This window comes from Octopus sinensis, unplaced genomic scaffold (genome assembly GCF_006345805.1).
Source record: "Octopus sinensis unplaced genomic scaffold, ASM634580v1 Contig13058, whole genome shotgun sequence".
In the NCBI taxonomy this organism is placed as follows: Eukaryota; Metazoa; Mollusca; class Cephalopoda; order Octopoda; family Octopodidae; genus Octopus; species Octopus sinensis.
In genome coordinates this window covers 1-21,996 of record NW_021832840.1, presented here as the reverse complement: position 1 = coordinate 21,996, position 21,996 = coordinate 1, and the positions used below count along the sequence as shown (strand labels likewise).

The 21,996-nt window shown below is 35.0% G+C and overlaps 1 non-coding gene across 1 annotated transcript; it reads left to right on the top strand.

The window, feature by feature from the left end:
* Window positions 1-10,368: 10,368 nt before the first annotated feature.
* Window positions 10,369-10,441, top strand: Trnam-cau. Its single transcript has one exon. It is a non-coding gene; the product is annotated as a tRNA-Met (tRNA).
* The last annotated feature ends 11,555 nt before the right edge of the window (window positions 10,442-21,996 follow it).

Here is a 21,996-nt window from a genome sequence, read left to right as displayed (position 1 = left end):
TGATACTTGCGTTTGATACATGTACATTTTATATGTTTGTATGACAATGTATTTGACTATAAAGTGGACTGATATATTAATTTTATTGAGGGATCTTTTACTAGTTAGATATGAGTATTTTTGTAACAAGCTAAGATAAAAATTATTTTCCTTGCTTTAAAATACCCTCATTTTCAGTGTTCAAAATTTTATTTTTACTTTTTACAGTTTTTATATTCCTAAAAAATCAGATCTTGATAGATGTTACATAATAGCGAAAATGAATTAAAACTCATATTTCTCTGAGGAGACATTCTTAATATCAAATCCAAATTCCCCCCAAAATGGTTAGAGAAATTTGTCAATAAGCCAAAGAGGTAGTTGGTGTAAGTCATCTTTATGCAAAACGGTATTAGTCTCATTTATAAGTTGCGTGAAAAATGATAGTAAAACTACTCAAATAACCACTAACAATTACATCTAAATCCAAAAAATAAAAATTTATGAAAAAAGCGACTATTATCAATTGTTGGGATAAAGTTTTTACCAAACACCATCTGAAATTTTAATGGTCATTTCATTAATGAAAAATTGAAAAGTAAACATTCTTAATTAAAATTAAATTTATTTATATTAAAAGAGAAAAACTAAGAGTTTACCAAGGGGCCACAATTGAATCCAAGGCCGCAAACTTGAGAATCACTGGAATAGACCACATTAATATCAATATGTCTGAGAATAAAATTATTGACAAAAATTTATGACAGTAATTGATATCAGTTGATATCAGTTATTGATATCAGTTACGAACAAAACTAATTAGTTAAAAAATTACAAACACAAAAGAAAAAAATTGACATTATTCGATCATATAATACAGATAGTAAACTGTTTTACAAAAATCAATCAAATTAAATAAAAAAATAAACATAAAAATCTGTCGCTTAGTAAGATTTTGGAAAATGTCAAAAAAGAATACGAGGAAAGAAGAAATCAAGCTGTTATAAACGGATCCTTTGAAGTTACCCTAATAGACAAGACTTTACAGTAAAATCAAAAATACTAAAAAATTAGAAACTAAAGCATTTTTTGAGATTTTAAAAAGGAAAGAAAAATTATGAAATCAATTATAATTACGAAAGAATATTAACAAGTGCATTAATCTCTGAGACTCAGAACGCCAATTTTCCAACTCTCCGTTCATTCTGAAAACTCTATTTAGCTATAAAAATAAGTTATTTTACGGTCTGATGACGAGATGGCTTTTGAAAAAAAGTTAAAATATGTTTTAGTGACGTAAAATTGGCATGCCGCATGACATTTTGTGGCACCCTAAATGAACTAATTATTTAAAAATTAATATTTTATTCGATTTTATACGTTAACCAGCAAATATTGCTTATTTTTTAACATTAATATTATTAAAAATATTATAAAACAGAATTTTGTTACAAATAACACAGGAATTTAGCTGAAGGAGAATCTCTAGCTATAGTGTATCCGCCAATAGCCAAACTAATCAAATAACCTTTTTATTTTGAATTATATTTCATAAAGTTAAAATTAAACCTTACATCAATTTGAATGAGTCAAAAATAATGCTGATTTTATAAATTACTATTTTTTATTGTTACGGGTCAGCTCAACAACTTAGGGCTGCGTATTGAAAAGTAGTTTCCGCGAGCACAGCGACTGAAATGGCATAATTGCTTCTCTGCGATGAATAATATCGACATTTTTTTACAATTAGATACAGTATAACCTCCATTTGGGGCATCAATTTTGAAAAATTGCCCCAAAAATGGAGGTTTCCCTGAAAATGGAGGTCTGAAATTTTTTCATTTTTATGCTTATGGCAACGCGGAAGTGCTATTAACTAACTTTAACTGTCATGTTGGTAGGAAAAGTCAGACCAGTCTTCGTTGTTGGTGGAGACTTTGAAGACTTAAAATAAAAGTGGCCAATTTTGCATTCAACAAAGTAATAAGTGTCAATTGGGCAGGAATATCCAGTGCTCCTTTAATTATAGAATTTACCTAACTTCTCTAATGTCGTCTCAGATCATTCTGTTGGCAATGGAGGACTGTCCTTGTACTAGAGAAAGGGAAACTTTTTGCCATGTTTTATTTTATGGCGATCTATAAGATTGCCTGAGTCGGGTACTAGATTAGTGAGTTATTCAAACACGACCAATAACTCCGGGAGAAAAGATGAAAATTAAAAGAGTTTGTGGATGAGATTCGATGAAAACGTCTTGTATGTTAAGAAGAGGAGGCTTGACGTACTTCGACCCAAAATTATTCGTTACAAACGACGCCACACATATTGGGACGCGGTCCGGACGGATTGGCCGTATAATCAGCATTTTCTGTAAGTCATTGCGGGCATTGTCACACTCACCTGCATTTTGTCAAGCTTTGAGGATCTGAAACTTTTCTCTATAGAATACTTGAAAATCTTAATATAACATTCCATCCAATATTTATACATCTCATTTACCTTACCCTGTTCATTCACAATAAAAAATAAAATTGAACCTCCTTGTGCGCACTCTAAATAACCCATTTAGTGACGTTTAAGTATAGAGCTGGAACTTTACCTCTCTGATGGCATCGATTTTTCTTCGGTCTGTTGGGCTACGTTGAGTTGGTTAGTCACTTCGATAGATTTAAGAGTCTCCATAAGGTTTTCGTCATCCAATATAGATCTTTCAGTTTCATTTGAGAGCCTATTTGTATATTATTCGGACAACATCAAAATTTTATCTTCAAATTCTTGGAGTTTCTTTTTTCCATTGGATATGTTTTGGACAATGGTGTTCTTCTGTTCCTTTAACTCAAGTCGTTCTTTTCTGACGGTTATTGGGAGTAGCTATGTCTCAAACCTAGAAGAAAGTAAAAATTAATTACCTTGCTGTTTGATACCTAGGTTGACTAATGCCATTTTTGAGGACAATTCGAAAGTTTTATGGTCACCTACATTAACAAATTTGGACTGACTGTACATTTCTTTGTGATTTTTTACTTTTATCACTTTACCTTAATTAAGGACACACAACTCCCTAACCCTCTACTAGATAAGTTTTTGACAAAAGCGAGTTAGGAATTGGATCAATTGTGTTCTCCACGTCTCCCGTTCATCCTCCTCTTCTCTGGTTCAGGATCTCTATTTGGAGAAGTTTTCTGAACAGATGAAAGAGCATACGAGAATAAAAAATGGCACATTCTAACGTTCCGGGACTGCTCGATAACGACGAGACTTTTGAAATTAATCTGTGGTGATTTCTCAGTGTTTTATTCTATTATTTACTGTTTGGATTGCTGCTTTTTTATTATTTTTTTAATCACCATCTTATTTATTTGAGACAAGGCGTTTGAAAACTTGGTTTCTCAAATCAGCACCTGTCAATCTCCCATTTCGCTTTTATAGAGGATAACCAAACAATCCAATTATATTCTTTCTTAAATTTATTAGTCGTATTTTTACTGTAACGGTCTACCAGGTTTTTATTGCAAATAAACAGTGGTGAACTCATTATCGCACACGATTGAGAGCCCTTCTTAAAATAATAATCGCTTGTAAGTGTTAAGTATATTTGCGAATGAAAAAAAGTTCAAAAAAGGAAGTAAAAAAAAACGGAAGTACCTAACGCTAGAACGTTTAAAACCAGGTATCTGTAATACGCAACAATTCAGAATCAGAAATGGGTTGTAAAACGATAATACTTTGGAAATTTATTATCAACCTTTTAAAACTGAAAACAAAGCAATTGAATGGAAAATAAATCTATGGAATATTTGTGATCACCGATGGAGATTTGCTGGCATATTGGTGGGGACAATGTAAAACAAACCCTTCCATGAACGAACAAAAACTTTTGAGGGCTCTCAGAACATACTACAAATATCCAAAAATTCTTAAAAAGTACCTCATTCAAGAAATACCTACATGTTCCTAAATCAAAAAACAGAACAAATCCGAACACATAAGTCACCGGAGCAGACTAAAGAGATAACCATCCCCAATATATCGTATCCCCAATACACAATTCAGAAAGACAAAATCCAGCCACAAATCTGTCAGTCTTATGTGCCATTTGAGGATTCGTACTACTCATATTATCAACCGAATATGTATTTTCCGAATCATTATACTTCATATGGCTACAATTATACAGAATACTCAAATTGGTTCGTTCAGTGTTCAAAGGAATTAGATGATATTCTGTTTCCCCTCGAAAACTAACATGGTTCTACAATTAATGACAAAGCTCTAACAGAACAAGATTTCTACACTCCATACTTTTAATAATTTGTAATTTAGTTTATTGGCTTTGTAATAAAATTTATCATATTCAATTTTTTTAATTCCGAGGCACTCTGCTATGAATGACATCATACGGAGGGCCCTCGACTCGGCGGAATTTCCTTCGGTCCTCGAACCACCGGGTTTTGACTGCGGTGACGGGGAAACGTCCTGACGGGATGACACTTTTTTCTTTTGAGGGCGGAAAAGGCCTCGTATGGGACGCAGCCTGTGGGATACTTTTTCTGCTTTACAAAAAAAAAGTTATTGAGTTTAATCGATATTTATTGATTTCACATATTTCCTTCCGAAAAAATAGTATTTTTCAATTAATATGTTAAATTCTATACCATTTTCAGTTTAATTTGACAATTTTTATATCAATTTCGACAAAAATTGGCCGTTTGTGCACTCTTCGTTGTCTCTCAATCCTGCGAGCCAGTTTTGTCCTATGTTCGATTAATTAGAAACTTTGTCTCATTTCATATGTAAAAAATTATTTAAGTGCGTAATTTTGACAAATATTTTTATAACCGTCACACATAAGGACTTTTTCTATTTGGCTAAATCAAGATGAGAATTAATAAGGACAATTTTATTAATCAGGTTAATTGCATCCCAATCGTACAATTTTCAATGGAAACTGACTTCTAGGAGGAGGGGGCGAATCAAAGTCATCACCATTCTCTCTAGAATTCGTGCCTGGACGCATAAAAGGGACAGTGGCTGTATGCTCCCTTTTCGGTTTGCCCTTAATAATTGAAGAGGATTTCGTTTTTTATAAGGCTTGTGACTTATCTTCACGCAATGTTTCATAAAGGTGTTTAGTCTAGTTGGTGATTGTTGTCATCCTCGTTTGTACTGTCGGCGTTTTTAATGTTACGCAGCATCTTCCACATTTTCGAGAGTGAGCACTTTTTGTTCATCCTCGGGAAATCGTGTCCAATTTTTTTTTGCACTCGTCTCGCACTTCTGCGATCTCCATGTTCAATTCCCGAATCCTTCTTGTTGTAAGTTCGTCAGATGTGTACTGTGTTTGAGGCGATTTCTTTCTTTTATTAGTTTGACTGTTTTAGCGTCGTATTTTCTTTTCGTGAGTTTCAGGACTTCTTTCTTTACAAATAGATCTCTCCCCTTTAGAATAACTTTGTTAAAGTAGTTGACTGCCGTGTCGAGGGAGTTGAAATCCTGAGGATGAAAGTTCCATAGGGATGAATCAACATATTTTTTATATCATTAGCGTAATCGTGAAATATTGCATGTTTTGACCGGGTCGCCGGGGTGCAATTGATTTTGATAAGAATACGGTTGTGATCGCTCCCCAAGTCAAAATTAACGGACCAATGAACAGGAGGTGCCAGTCGTGGTGAGCAATAGTAATATCGGGTGAAGTGAGTGAATTTTTCTCGTTGTAAGGGGTTCGAGTGTTCATTCTGGGGTCGTTTGCAACACACAGATTTTCCAGGTGAGAAATTATTAGGTTCCCCTCTTATCTGGAGGTTGCTTCCAATACGTTGTTAGTTGTATTCAAAACATAACTTTCGTTTCCCGTAGTTTAAATAAAAATCCCTGTTTCATTAAGATTATATCCATTTATTTCATTGTGAATATATTTTAAAAATTCTATTTTTGAAAAGTCTGCTTCTCCATCTTCACCATATCTTAATAATAAAATGGTATGGTGTGTGTCTGTCTGTCTGTCTGTCTGTCTGTGTGTGCACACCAACTTCAAATTGGCAATACGATGTCCTCGACTTACATGATGAGGTCCTTAAAACCTTCCCCCCAAAAAATTAAAAAAAATTTTCTGCATTTTGGTTAAAATGAACAACTACAATGTCCTCGACTTACATGATGAAGTCCTTAAAACCTTCCCCCCCAAACAAATTAAAAAAAAATTTTCTGCATTTTGGTTAAAATGAACAACTACAATGTCCTCGACTTACATGATGAAGTCCTTAAAACTTCCCCCCAAAAAAATAAAAAAAAAATTTTCTGCATTTTGGTTAAAATGAAACTACAATGTCCTCGACTTACATGATGAAGTCTTAAAACCTTCCCCCCAAAAAAATTAAAAAAAAATTTTCTGCATTTTGGTTAAAATGAACAACTACAATGTCCTCGACTTACATGATGAAGTCCTTAAAACCTTCCCCCCCAAACAAATTAAAAAAAAATTTCTGCATTTTGGTTAAAATGAACAACTACAATGTCCTCGACTTACATGATGAAGTCCTTAAAACCTTCCCCCCAAAAAAATTAAAAAAAAATTTTCTGCATTTTGGTTAAAATGAACAACTACAATGTCCTCGACTTACATGATGAAGTCCTTAAAACCTTCCCCCCAAAAAAAATTAAAAAAAAAATTTCTGCATTTTGGTTAAAATGAACAACTACAATGTCCTCGACTTACATGATGAAGTCCTTAAAACCTTCCCCCCAAAAAAATTAAAAAAAAATTTTCTGCATTTTGGTTAAAATGAACAACTACAATGTCCTCGACTTACATGATGAAGTCCTTAAAACCTTCCCCCCAAAAAAAATTAAAAAAAATTTCTGCATTTTGGTTAAAATGAACAACTACAATGTCCTCGACTTACATGATGAAGTCCTTAAAACCTTCCCCCCAAAAAAAATTAAAAAAAAATTTTCTGCATTTTGGTTAAAATGAACAACTACAATGTCCTCGACTTACATGATGAAGTCCTTAAAACCTTCCCCCCAAAAAAAATTAAAAAAAAATTTTCTGCATTTTGGTTAAAATGAACAACTACAATGTCCTCGACTTACATGATGAAGTCCTTAAAACCTTCCCCCCAAAAAAATTAAAAAAAAATTTTCTGCATTTTGGTTAAAATGAACAACTACAATGTCCTCGACTTACATGATGAAGTCCTTAAAACCTTCCCCCCAAAAAAATTAAAAAAAAATTTTCTGCATTTTGGTTAATATGAACAACTACAATGTCCTCGACTTACATGATGAAGTCCTTAAAACCTTCCCCCCAAAAAAATTAAAAAAAAATTTTCTGCATTTTGGTTAAAATGAACAACTACAATGTCCTCGACTTACAAGATGAAGTCCTCCTAAAACCTTCCCCCCAAAAAAATTAAAAAAAAATTTTCTGCATTTTGGTTAAAATGAACAACTACAATGTCCTCGACTTACATGATGAAGTCCTTAAAACCTTCCCCCCCAAAAAATTAAAAAAAAATTTTCTGCATTTTGGTTAAAATGAACAACTACAATGTCCTCGACTTACATGATGAAGTCCTTAAAACCTTCCCCCCAAAAAAAATTAAAAAAAAATTTTCTGCATTTTGGTTAAAATGAACAATACAATGTCCTCGACTTACAGGCGCCAGTCCGTGGAGATGCTCCAGACAACAGACAAGCACGCCGGTGTTGGTCTCCGTGAGACAGTAAGTACCGGAAAGACTGAGAGCTGCTGATCTCCGTCCACTCGCGGATAAGGCATAGGTCAACGGGAGTATTTAGACCGCAATCTGTCCACAACAATGTGCCGTATGAAAGCTCTGAGTCCGTGAGCGATCCAGAGGGAGGAGGAAGGATCTGGACTACGAGAGGCATGCATCGGTGAGAGGAAGAAAGAAAGCATGGCAAGGAGAGGACAGAGGGGGCTTGGAATCCGAGACCCCCGTGCCTGATAGGCAGGATAGCCTGTTTCCAGCCCATTTCGTCAAAATGTACGTTTGAGATTTGAACGAGAGTATTCCTGAGCAGCGAATCGAATTCTCCGACTGCATCCGGGAATCGGAAACAGGGAGAAGTGCGAAGTGCGTACTCCAAACGAGGAAAGGCAAGAAAGTTCTTCAGTAGAAAGAAAGCCACATGGGCGTCGATGGATTTAAGAGTGTCGAATGATTTTTCCATATTAAGAAGTTTAGCGCGGAGGAAAGATGGGATTCCGGACGAGAATAGAGGCGTACCGAGAAGAGTAAGTTCTTCGGGCAGAACGGTGCGTATGGCTGGGAGATGAAGGTCGAACAGGGGCTGGATTTCCAGAGTAAAGAGTGCATGGTCGTATCCAATATTGAAAATCTCTGATTTTTGTGGGTTCACGGTAAGGCCTATAGAAGCCAGTATCGGAGCCACATTGTTTAGGTCATTTACAACACTATCGGCCGGGCCTCCAATGGAGGCGTCGTATAAAATATTAGCATTTGCTTTTTTAAGTTTTGGATTCCTATAATTGCAAAATGTAAGTTTTTGGATTATCACTAGTTGTCTCATATCATGTCCTTTGACCATCTCTACTAGCAGTCAAAGTTTTTCATAATTTTTCATCCCATGGGATGAAATTATTAGTGCCATATTAGCAGAATGAAACTCCAAACTTTCAAACTGTGGTTTATGACGTCAGCTAACTCTGTCTCTTTCCAGACCCGCCGTCTTCATCTTCCGACTGAGATCCTCGGGATTTCTTGAGGCTGGCTGCCCGTTTCATTATAGCTGCTGGCTTCCTAGAGAAGTTGGAGTTAATTAACTCGCTTAGATTTTTAGTTACAGTGAAATTTCAGTGTAAGAATATATCAATCAAATAAACATTTTATCGAGGATTAAAAATTTTAAAAAGCAAGAAAATTTTTCATTTTATAAAATGCTAACTATTACTAAAAGCTCTAAATTTATAAAATAATTTTTAAATGGCTGAACGTATTTGTAATAAATTTATTTGAATACTTTTGGTTAATGAACAAAATATCGGCTAGTTATTATTTTCTATTCTATTTTGAATCAACTCACATATACTTTTTAATATTTGTATTTTGAATATATCTGATAGCACAATATTTAATTATTTTTATCAAATTTCCGTAACCAAATTTGAAAATATTAAATTTTGGTTTTGGGGTTTTATTTTGTTATGTTTTGATCCGCATTAATAATTAAACATCGTGCTAGCTAGTCCTACTTTTATTATTTTTTATTTAATATTATATTGGTATATGGAGCTTTTATTTTTATTTTTAACAAAAATTGTTGATTTTTTCATCTTATATTTATTCTACAAAAAATTGATATTACTGTGTATTACATTAAATTTTTCTTTGTAAAATTGTTATTTTGATAACCAGATAATTCTTTGATTATTCTCCTTTTGTCGCGACGCTTTGAACATATCTGTTTTCTGTCTAACTCTTATAAGCAAGTGAAGTACGGCTCTTTCCGTACAGTGTGGAATTCGTTCCACTTGAGTTTGAAACGAGTGGTGTTCTTGATGAGATGGCAAAGGTACTCTTGAAAGAGATCAGAAAAGTGATTTAAAACTTAAACTGGAGAGGAGAGACTTTTTCAATGTATAATATCGATTATGATCTGATTGCCATCTTATTTATTATTTGTTATTTTATATTTTAAAGTTGTTATTTTAGTAAAATTTTTGAACCGACACTTATTTCACTAAATTCCAATTGTTTTACCGTCGATTATTTTTTATTGTTCTATAAAAATCGATTTTTCACGATTATTATGTTAGTGATTACCAGAAAGTGGATAACTCTGGATATTTCAGATGATAAAAATCAGTTTTAACCAAAAATAAATGCCATACAGTATCAATTCTCAAGCTGATTCTCCTTCTTTTCTTATTATTCTTATTAATTTTTATTTTTTTATAATAAAATAAAATGTTTTATTCTTATTATTCAGCGAATTTGAATAGTTTTTTGACCTAGCTGGGTTGAAAAAAAACAGAGAAAAATCTGCGACAAATGTAGAATCTTGGTATATGAAAGCTTGCTTACTCGATAAGCTAGATGTAAATAATTTGGAGACCAAAAAATTTGTAATATAGGTTTTAGCGCAGTTCTACAAAAATGTCAGAATCTCTTACTATTTGACAGAATAACCCAAGTTATGTAGGCCCAGGGGCTTGGTATGTCACGGATATTCTAACCACCGTCATTAGGATATTGAACTTAAGTTAAACATAACAGAGGCGTATAAAAAATCGTTATAATCGTAATCGAACAGATATTCAAAAATATTAAATGGCTTTTACACAATTTAAAATAAAAAAGATCAAGACCACATGGACAAAAAATTAGTAAAGAAAAAAGAGCCTCGGTGGCGCAGTGGTTAGCGCGTAGGTCTCATAATCCTAAGGTCGTGGGTTCGACCCCCACTCGAGGCATTTTTTCCACATTTCGACATATAGAAATTCGAATTCGCCATTGGCTGTCCCGCAATACTAACCATTTACTTGCCAAAAATGCTTCGGATATTCTCTGCTACACCTAGGTTATTTTCGATGGTCAATCGTTTTCTTTCATATCTTTTATATAATTATAGACAGAATCCTCTTCCTATTCCGCTCAATCACACCTCTCATCTTCACCGCAATCTGGACAAAGTTCTATGTTTCAGTAATGGACGCGTACTTTTCCGTTTGGTTTCTCCTGCCCCCCTTAAGCCAGAACACGAACCAGATTGAATCAAGCTCTTGGAGCAAATCTGTCGGTATAGCTTATGCCTAATACAAGATTCTTTCCTTTTTTGAATGGAAAGACCGTCATTCCATCCAGACGCTTGCCGTCTGCAAGATCCAGATTAGTGGACTTTAGAACCGAACGAAAGCCTGGGCATTTAGAACCTTTTGTCGACGTTGTTCAAGCTGTGGTTATTTAATCTATCTGCACCTTTAGTAAAAAAATCCGGACATGTAATAAATAGTCATTTTTGTTATTATTAATAAGCAAACCGAAAAATAACGTTAGTAAAGTTATCTCGCTTGTGCCACCCTCTCCTGGATGCGTTTTTTTAATCGCTTCAAGTCCCTCTGTTTCTCGTTATTATAGTTAAGAGTCATTTTTTTACTTATTTTATAAAATACTAATGGATTCTATTTTTAAGGGACAAATTATATTCTACTATAAAGAAAATATTTCCTATAGAAGAATTTCTGATATCCTTGCTTTTTCAAAATCACTGTATTTTATGCTGTTCGGAAATACATTACCGAAGGGACCATTTTTAGAAAAGGTGGATCTGGATTACCAACATTACTTGACAAAAACGAAGTCAAAATATTGGTCGAACTTTCTGAAGCTAATTGTGCAAAATCCGCTAAAGATCTGGTGATAGAAATAAAAACAATTACTAAAAAAGTTATTTCCTCGGTCCTCATATTTTCCTGACGTTCTTTCCTTGTTCCCGCACATTTTCTGTAGGGGCGCGGCGGGTGTGTCATTAGTAGGGCAACCACAAAGTTGGATATAGCGCAAAGCCTGAGAAATTTAACTTAAGCTAGACTATTTAATTTAGATTCTCAGTCCCGATCATTGGAATCTCTCTCCTCCTTTTAGGAGAAGAGCTTGCAACCAGTTCCTCCTCACTCTTCATCTCCCAGCCAGATAGATTTTCTATTTGTCTCATATCTTTCACCGGCGTGTCACGGCAGCATGCCACTTCTGCAAGCTGGTAAGCAGCAGAGGCGTATTCTTCGGCAGATACTCTCACTCCATGTCTGTGTTCAACTAACATGCTTTCTAGAGTCCTTTTTAAAACAACAGATTGAATATAAGTTCTTGTGGCTTTTTCGATCGATAATTTGTCCATATAGTTTTTGAAGTATCTCGAAACAACACCGTCCCACGTCAAGACAACCGGGATAATCTTTACCTTTGCATCATAAAGTATCGAAAGTTCGTTTGCGAGCAGATCATATTTATGAAATTTCTCGATTTAGACTTGTTTGAGGCGATCTTGTGACGTGATGCCAACTTCGATTAAGGTTATCTCTTGTTTGGTTTTGTCATACACGAAGATATCTGGTTTGTTGGATTGAACTTTAGATTCCGTCATGATTGACATATCGACTCTGATTTCAACATTCTGCGTCGATATTATGGACTGAACAGAATGAGTCTTTAATTTGCTTTCTCTCTTAATACCGTAGGTTCGACACAAATGAAGGTGAATGCACTTTACAACTTCATTGTGTCTCCGCAGATAATCACTGTTTAAAATTTTCCCACACTGCGTAGCCAAATGATCAATTGTTTTCTTGCATTTTTTGCAGTGACTGCATAAAGATCCCATGGATGTGAAGAACAAATTCCTATCCTGCAAGAGACAGTACAATGCTTCACTCCGTGGACCATTATTTCCTTTAGATAACCACTCTAAGGATGTGGCTAGATCAACATTTTGTTCGTCCATGCATTTGAATAGAACCGAATGTAGCATTTTACAATTGATGTTCTTAAGCAAATATTTTCTTTGAGCATCTTTGATAAACTCAACACCCAAATTCTCCATGTCGAGAATTGCATACTTGGAGGCGAGAAATCCTGCAATTGTGGCCATATGCCATTTATTTGTTTGTATCACACGCAGGATTCCCGATCTTTGTAAGCATACTGTCGACTGTCTTTCTAAACTTTTCATGAACTGGAAGAGTATCAGTTCACTTCTGAAAGAGACTGAAGCAAGTCCTCTCCCAAGAGATTTCCGATTTAAATATAACCTCTCTTTATTTGCAGGTTTGAGATGGAGTCTAAGAGTCGTAAGAAGTTGTCGTACTTGACGGTCAATACAATCAAATTTATGAGGTTCAATATTAATAAGTCCGATGTAATAATTATATAGAGAAATGGCATATTCATTTATAGCGTGGAATAAATTTACCGCATTTAATTTCGTCTTTGAAAGCATGGTTATCCTTTCCTTTACATTTCCAAGGATAGAATCCATTACTTTACTCTTAAGAACATTACTTCCTGCATCTTCAAGTACACCCAAGTAGCGATATCCTTTGACTCCTTCCAAAGTCTCACAACAAGATAAAGATTTGACATTTGATGCTGACTTTTCTGAATTCATCTCCAAGCCAACAGTTTTAAAGAATCCATCAACAGCTTCCATCATTTTAATTACTACATCTTCTTTAAGAGCGAATATCTTTAGGTCGTCAATGAAGAACAAATGATTAGTAGAATAGGTCAACATATTTGGGTCCTGTTGATTAATTTGAACCTTTGGAAACATGGCATTAAGAATCCTGTTTAGTGGGTCCATCACCATAACAAACAGTTGCGGGGATAATGAGTCTCCTTGTAAAATCCCTCGGCTCAACTTTACAGAACCAATTCTCCTTCCGTCAACATGGAGCTTTACAGTCCACATTCGTACAGTCCTTTTCACAAAGTTAACAATCCATAAAGGTATTCCAGAGCACTCCAACACATGAAATAGAAAGTCGTGGTCAACAGAATCGACAGCCTTCTTGATATCAATCCATGCAGAGTATAGCCCATTTCCATACTCTTTATTTAGGCATTGGTTAATAAGGGCCTGTTCTTTAGCACCCTGATACTGTCTCCTCGTACCAAGTTGATTGTCGGATAGAATTTTTTATAAAAACTTATAAAGTAATTTTTTACATTGTCAAATTTAAAGTTCCTACAAGATTCAGTGGGCCACAGAAGTGGTTCATTCTGCTAGACAAAGATTTGGAAGGATTCCTCGCGGTGGATGGCCTCATATAACAACATCCAACAAAGGGAACTAAAATGCAAAATCCAAAAGATGAACCGAAAATACTCACGAGAAATCATTACATCCCTACTAAAAGATGTGGAATGCCTAAAAGACAATTCAAGGATGTATGCGGCCCTACGACTACTGCGGACTACTAAGAAAGGACAAAACATCCTCCACATTAAAGAAAAAGATGGAAAATTCGTGGGTAATCCGAAAGAAAAAGCAGAGCTGATCGCACGACACTTCGAAACCTTGGTGAATAAAGAAAACACGAACTTTCCCTGTTTCCAGGGAGATGCAAAAGCGTTAAAAATCCCAATCACAGCGGAAGAGGTGGAACTAGCGATAAATAAACTGAGGAACAACAAGAGTGCTGGGCCGGACAACATAAGCCCCGAGCTCCTAGAATATGGGCCAAAAAAACTCAGCGACACAATTGCAAAAACCCTAAATGAAATTTTCGAAACTAATACCGATCTGGGACTTGGAAATGGATTACTAATACCCATACAAAAACCGAACAAACCAAAAAAACCAGTAGAAAATCTCCGCCCGATAATACTCCTGAATTCGATACGCAAGGTGCTGGCAAACGTCGCACTAAGGCGAATAAAGGGTGTGGCGGATCAATACCTATCACCGAGTCAAAGTGGGTTCCGAGATGGGAGGTCAACGGCAGACATTGTATGGAGCCACAGATGGCGCTGCGCAACGCACCAAAGATTCAAGAGCACAACGACCGTGCTGGGAATAGATCTCTCCAGAGCCTTCGACTCAATAAACAGACAGAAACTGATGAATGTGCTTGAGCAAATACTGGATGAATCATCGGTTAGGATAATCAGACTACTACTTGCGAACACAAGACTATCTGTGAGGCCAGAAGGAGCAACTTCCCGCAGTTTCAAAACAACGACTGGGACACCCCAGGGTGACTCCCTCTCCCCCTTACTATTCACCATCTACCTTGAATCTGCACTCCGCGACCTCCGTAAATGCTATACGGGAGACATAGAAGAGGCATCCTATGCCGATGATGTGGATTTCGTATCACGGGACGTGACCGCACTCCAACATTTACTAGAAAATGCAGCTATGGAGCTTGGGAAATGGGTCCTCAGCGTAAATGTGAACAAAACTGAGATTACGGAAATCAAAAGAGAAGATGATACTACCCATGAAAGATGGAGACACACTAATAAGCTTGGATCCCTACTGGGAGACGCTGAAGATGTACTAAGGAGGAAAACACTGGCGAATTCGGCAATGGTGAAACTGAAGAAAGGATGGCTAAGAGCCAAAGGACTTGGAGTTGGCATCAGATGCAGGCTTTACAACGCGTTTGTGAAACCGATCCTGCTGTACAACGCTGGGACATGGGGATGTTCCTTCAACGATCTATTGAAACTGGACTCATTCCATAGAAGGCAACTAAGAAGCTTACTCGGAATGGAGTGGCCACGTCGAATATCAACCAATGGTATCTACAACAAATGTATGTGCTCCTGCATCAGCGGGGATGTGGTAGATGCCCGGTGGAGGCTATTCGGGCATGTACTAAGAATGAACCCGGCCGCACCCGCTAACAAAGCGATGGAAGACTACTTCGACAGATGCGACATACCCTTCCGCGGACGACCTAGATCGACACTTCCAACTGCCTTAAATAAAGACCTAAATCGAGTGAGGAAAAACCTAAAGACGGGGGACGCCCTGGACGAATTGAGATCACTCGCATACGACAGAGGAAAATGGAAAAAACTAACCTTAAATATCGTTACATTGAGTGTTGCACATGCGGGGCTATAAACATTATGGCTTTCGTGAAAGTGCTATAATAATAAGAGGACCTGAAACTGGAATATTTTGGAGCCGTAATTGTTGAAAAACGTCGAGAACTTTACTATCCAATGTTTTAAAAATATCGTCAGTTTTTTTTCAGTCCGAAAATTTGGAATAATGTTCCCACAGGTTATTTGCGGCGTAATCGTTTTTTTTATTCGAGAAATTGTGCCAATGCTCGTTTCATATTTTTGAGCAAATACTCTGTGTGAATGACTTTTTAGTTGTCGAGCAATTTCAACCTTTTTCTCGTAACTGAAACCCATAATGATTTAGCGTGGAGTTTTTTTTAATCCAAATTAATTAATTTTTTTAATGACTAGAAATAAATAATAATAATAAATTTTGTTCCAAATCGAGGTTTTTATTTAAAAGGAATTATTTATTCTAGGCAGAGATCCTACAAAGTGTTCCAAAAACTGAGGTTGTTCCAAAAACTGAGGTGTTCCAGGCCCGAGATCTGTTCCAAATCGAGGTCGGACTGTACAACAAACCTAATCTAACAGACGTATGAGAATGTTTTAATTTATTAGGTTTTCCAATTAAAATAAGGACAAATAAAAAAAACATTAATAAAGTATTAAAATCATACAGAGCTAATGTGTGATAGTAAATATTTTTGAAAGAAGAAAAACTGATATGTAAGTTTTGAGACGTGAAAATCGCCACATTTTTTCAAAAAAATTGAGAATTTCTAAAGAAACCTCTATTGCTCGCCAAATTCTAAATCTCGCCACTACTTTTAATTATTAAAAAAATTTTTTTTGGTTAAACTGACTTTAAATATAAAATAATTTTAACCACGCTTCATCCAACATGCGCAAGTGTACTAGACTGACGTTCAATGAAAAAAGACGCAAAATAGCCTACATCGCCACGATTTGGTCGGTCCCAAAAAATGGCGAGATTTAGAGGTTTGACTGTATCTTACAAATTTGTCTTTTTAATTGAACTGGATTTTTTACAGATAAAAACAATACATTTGAATAATTGAAATGAGCAATTTTTTAATCTTTTTTGATAGATATTTTTTAATGCCTCATTTTATTCGGCATATTTTTTTTAGAATTAAAAAAGTCAATTTTTAGTACATAAATATACAGTGCTGGTGGAAAAAAACCGGTTTTGCAGTTACTAAGTTTTTTTGGCAGATAGCATTCAATTGAATTGAACTTTTTGGAGTTTATTAGATTTATAATTTTTGTGTTTATAAAAAATTTCATTAATCGTTTAAAATTTTGAAGATTTAAATTTTTGCGTGTGAATAAAAAACCGGTTTGATTTATTGAATGATATTTTATTTGTTGAATTTTAAGTTTTATAAGCAAATGTTAAATGCAATAATTAAAGGAAAGATCCTTGCTCTTTTTGAGTTAAATTTGACGATAAAAGAAATCGCAAAACATCTAAATACTTTACAATCGACAATCGGAGATTTTTTTCGAAAATTCAAAAAATATGGAACTGCTGATAGGATTTCTGATTCCGGACGTCATAAAAAGCTTCAGAAAACAGACATTGAAATCCTATTACATCTTATTGAGTGCGATCCAAAAAAATTTTCTAACACGTTAAGAAATGAAATAAAACATTTAACTGGTAAGAGTGTCTGTAGAAAGACAATTGGAACTTATTTAAATTCAAATTTTCTCTTCGGAAGAGTATGTCAAAGTAAACCGTTGCTTTCGAAGAAAAACATAATAAAAAGATGTGAATTGTCAAAAATTTTTATTCGGATGAACAATGACCCATGGAAAACTATTATTTTCTCTGATGAAACATCTTTTCAGATTTTTCATACTAAAAAAAGGCAATACTGTAATCGAAAAAAAATTTCATGTTATGAATTGAGTCATATAACACCGACAGTAAAATTTGGTGGAGGTATTGTTATGGTTTGGGGCTGTATCTTCTTTCAAGGAGTTGGCAATTTAGTTTTTGTTAATGGAGCACTCAATTCCGCTAAATATATAAATGTAATAACGAATAATTTGAAAAATGGGACTAAATAAGTTCACTTTCCAACAAGACTTGGCTCCCTGTCATCAATCTGCGTTGACAATCAAGTTTTTTGAAGAAAATAAAGTTCCAATTCTTGATTGGGCTCCGCAATCTCCAGACATGAACCCAATGGAACATGTTTGGAGCATGATGAAGCAAAATTATTCACTAGATTTTGCAAAAATAAACTTGATCTCGAAGTAAATTAATAAAAAATTTGGAACGAATTGCCATCTGAAAATATTTGGAAATTAATTGATAGTATGCCTAAAAGGTTATACGAGCTATTTATTAATCGAGGATACCACACAACATACTAACTGTTGATTTTGTTAACTCTTTTTGTTAAAACCGGTTTTTTATTCACATGCTAAAATTCAAATTTTTAAATTTTCGCCGATTATTGAAATTTTCAAAAGTGAAAAAATTATACATATAATCAACTTCAAACTCTTTATTTCATTTGGAAAATTAATAGCTATAAGCTAAAAAAACTTAGTGACTGCAAAACCGGTTTTTTTCACCACCACTGTAGGTTCGTTCAAATTTTAAAGTGAGTTATGCTTTAATTTTTCAAAAAAATAATTAAAAGTCAAAATACTTCATATTTTATGGGTAAAAACGTAAAATACTAAAATTTATTAAGTGGTGCTATGACTTTTTGGGGGCACTGTAAATGACGACACGAGGGTTCTAAATACAGCGTTGAATAGAGAGAATGTCACATAAAAACTGGTGTCTGGTGACTCAGAAGCAGTAAGGCAGAGAGAGTTGCCAGACATTGCCACTCACATGAAGATGTTCTTACGGGATGTGTTTTATGGTGTGGAACAGATGGGTTTAATGGTTAAAAAGGAGGAGACATGGACGTCTTCAGCATTTATTGTGTATGGCAAAGTACCCATTTTTTAACAAGGTAGTCCTAGTCAATTGGACGTCAACTCATTCCTCTTCAAACTGTCCTGGTTTCGAAGTTCTTTGAAAATTTCCAATCGCAATTCAAAGTCAGCAAAGATACAAGTTTCCAAATGTCTTACTTCCTTCATCAACGTCTCACGTCTAATAGTTGGGTAGCATGCTCTCGTCTAATCAGTTTTGCCCCACTGGCGCACGGAACCCTTATCCGCACTGGGAAAATCCACATCCTCTCGCAGAATTGATTAAAGAGAACATCAACAGAATCTCTTCGCACCCAATAACAACCTTGCCCCATGTTTATCGCAAGCATTCCCCAAATAACAAAAGAACACCTCACAGGAGGACACCCTGAATGATCGTGTTTGTGTCAAACTAGCTGTGGGTGACGTCCGGGCTGCCATTCGCAGTCTCAAACGACGACAATTTCCAAATTGAACAATATTATTCCAAGCCCACTTGACCACCTATTTAAGGAAGGTGGAAAGGTCTTCTTAGCCATTCAACAGGACCAACTGTCAAAAGACCAAGACTTTAGCAACCAGAAGCACATCACCCCGATTCAATTCCTTACAAAAAATGTTCCCCGTCCGTTCCGCACTTGCGTTGGGTCCAGAGTCCAACATCGGGAAAAGCCAAGAAAGCTTGCTTTGCTCACCCCACTCCACAAAAATATTCACCCCACTACACACCAGCTAAGAAAGCTTGCTTTGCTCACCTTTGCCTTGCACTCCACAAAATCATCGTATTCTCACGGCCCGGATAAAATCCCGGTCATTCTATTAAAAAACCTTGGTGTCAAAGGAGTCAGGCTCCTAACATCTATTTTCAACTATTCAATCAACAACAATGTGATTCCGTCAATATGAAAACATGCCCTAATAAGACCGATACTGAAGCCTGGAAGACCAAGAGGAGACCCGGCATCTTTCAGGCCGATTTCTCTTTTAATTTGCACTCGATTATGAAATTCTGTATTTCTGTTATTAATGAATGTCGTATATTATATCGTCCGGGCAGTTTATATCGTCCGGGGTGATGATCTACATCAGCGGTTCTCAACCGTGGTCCCTAGAAAATTTTTAGTGGTCCCCAGGAATTTTCGAAAAATAAAAATATATTAAAATTAAAACTAATTGTACAATTAAGTATAAATCAAAAACATTGAAATTAATCAAGCGGTTCTCAATCGTGGTCCCCAGAAAATTTTTAGTGGTCCCCAGGAATTTTCGAAAAATAACAATATATTAAATTTAAAACTAATTGTACAATTAAGTATAAATCAAAAACATTGAAATTAATCTGATTTGAAGAATCGTCGTCTTTGGTCGGATTCTTACGTACAATTTGGATTCACTAAATTCATTGCCCCAAATAATGAAATAAAGGCAAAATGCATGATTTGCCATAAAATTTTGGGAAACAATTCACTGAAGCCTTCTCAACTTAGGCGCCACAAAGAGTCTGTACACCCAGAAAATTCTTCCTCACATGAATATTTTAATGTCAAAAGAACGAATAATGAAAATAAAAAAAGGAATAACATCAATGTTCCCAATGCTTGAATATCATCTCGGACACAACCCACCGGATAATGTTCTTCTAAGTCTGATAATCAAACATCTGGAAAATCTCAAGACAAAATTTGATGATTATTTTCCTGTTGAAGACCCAATTCCAAACTGGATCGTTCAACCTTTCTTGACCTCATTTAAAGAATATCAGGAACTCAATTTTCAGCAGAGCTTGATTGAACTTCAATGTAATCAGTCTGCTCAGATTATTTTCAAATGTACTTCATTATTAGATTTTTGGTATTCTCATTATTAATTACTTTTTATTGTTAGGTGTCAGATGGCGAAAGAATTCCCCATTTTGAGTAAAACTGCATTGGAATCAATACTTGCATTCCCCACTACTTATCACTGTGAAATGGCGATGTCGTGTCTGACTTTTCTAAAAACAAAATATAGAAATAGACTACGGGTACAAGATGATATGCGAGTAGCTTTGTCGAACATAGAGCCTGATATAAGTAAAATTATTCTGAGCAAACAAGATCAGAAATCTCACTAAATTACTATTAAATTTTCTGTTATTTTCATAATGTTCATGTTATTTTTATAATAAATATTCGAACATGTCTAAACCTGGCCCTGACGAGGCCAAAAATTGTGCGCTAATACCAAAAAATGTTTATTTTATTTAAGGTGGTCCCCACAAAATTTTATAGTGCAAAAGTGGTCCCCAGTCTAAAAAAGGTTGAGAACCGCTGATCTACATTAATCATCTTTAATCATTTGTAAAACTTATGATTTTTATTGATTTAACCGAAAATCTTACGGAATTAATTAAAAAAATATTTATTTATTTTAATTTATTATTATTGTTTTATCATTAAACGTTTCCGTTTTCTTGTCTGATGGTTAGGATACTAAAAATTGAGTCGGAAAATCAATTGAAAGAAGTAAAAGATTATTTACAATTTAAAAAGTACCCAATAAATGCAGAAGACCACATTAAGAGATCTATTAGAAGAAAATGCGATAAGCTATTTCTTATCGAAGATCAATTATATTATAAAAGCAACTCAAACCAAAATCCAAAGAAGTTTTTATGCTCTTTCGAAAAAGAAAAAATTCGAGCGATTTTAAATGATGAGCATATACAAGGACATCCTGGGATTTTCAAAATGCGACAATTGATTTCGACAAAATACATGGGAATTAAACAGTCCGTAATTAGAGATTTTGTAAATGGTTGTCAATCGTGTTCTGCATTTAATTCTCTGAAAACCACAGACAGTTTAAATGTAATAGATATTACCGATAAATATGATCGATACATGATGGATTGTATAGACATGAGAAGATATCCAATTATAATGATGGAATTAATTGAATATTATTGATTGTTTCACTAAATTTGCCTGGTCTTTTGGAATTAAAAAGAAAAATTCAAAGATCATTTGTCCAATTTTTTTTTTCTTTAATTATTGAAATAAGTTAGTCAATGATTAAAAGGCACTTGCGGTTGCACGCATGATGGAGTGTGCATTGCCGCGAACGACAGCTATTCCAATTTGTTGGAATAACCATGACACTTCTCGAGGCTCCCCACGTCGCCTAGCAACTTTTCCTCCGATTTGTCCAATTATTCAAAAACTATTCAGAACTTTTGGTCCTCCGAGAATTATGCATACAGATAATGGAAAAGAATTTCGAAATAACGAAATTCAAAAAATTTATCAAGATTGGCGTGTGACGGCAATTTATGGTAGGCCAAGACACCCTCAGAGCCAGGGTCAGATCGAACGATTTAACCAGACGCTTAAACGCTGGTTAGGAAAAAGTCTTTTTGAATCTCAATCTTCGAGATGGATGGACATTTTGGACCAAATATTATACAAATACAGTAAAGTCTCTCGAATCCGCCATACCCTCGAAT